A 727-nucleotide genomic window follows, 5' to 3' on the forward strand; every position below is an offset into this window, starting at 1 on the left:
ATGATATTAGGATAAGATTAAGCACAGAACATCAGATTCTGGAGGAGATAATACCCAAATTAAGACCCCAGAGATATGTACAAGCAGGTCAGTAGAATTTTACATTCCACAAGAACAAATAATTCTTTTCTATAGTCATAACTTCAAGTTGATAGTACTTTGAAAATATAATTCTTAATGGTTATCTGAATTCTAGTTTTGCTCATTTTCTTGACGAGCTCTTAAATTTTCATGTAAGAAGTTAAGTTTCAGAAAACTAATTAAAAAACTATTTTTGTCTATGGCCATGCTACCCTGAACAAGCCCTATCCCGTCTGATCTTGGAAGCTAAGCAGAGTCAGGCCCGGTTAGTATTTGGATGGGAGACCACCTATGAAGACCAGGTGCTGTAGATGTAAAAAATGAAAAAAATAAGGGATTGTAAGCTGACAAGGTCCTTGCAATCTGTGAGGTCAACCACGGGTTGCCTTGCCTAAAAAAAATTAAAAATAAATAAAAATAAAAAAACTATTTTCTTCTTAATAAACTGTGCAGTGTGGATTACAGGGTAAATAGACTTATTAATATTTAGTGTATTGTAGATCAGATTTCTACTTGAAAGTTCAAATTTATCATGTTTACACATAAAATTCGATATTAAATTATTTCATTTTAAGTGGTAGCCATTATTACTAGAAAATTCAAATAAAGCATATTTTTATAAACTTACTTTTTCATGCATTTTTGT

The 727-nt window shown here is 31.1% G+C and overlaps 1 pseudogene; it reads left to right on the plus strand.

Moving 5' to 3' along the window:
• Positions 1 to 276: 276 nt before the first annotated feature.
• On the plus strand, positions 277 to 395 carry LOC111736416 (annotated as a pseudogene).
• The last annotated feature ends 332 nt before the right edge of the window (positions 396 to 727 follow it).

Source organism: Pteropus vampyrus, unplaced genomic scaffold, assembly GCF_000151845.1.
Source record: "Pteropus vampyrus isolate Shadow unplaced genomic scaffold, Pvam_2.0 Scaffold1, whole genome shotgun sequence".
NCBI classification, from domain to species: Eukaryota; Metazoa; Chordata; class Mammalia; order Chiroptera; family Pteropodidae; genus Pteropus; species Pteropus vampyrus.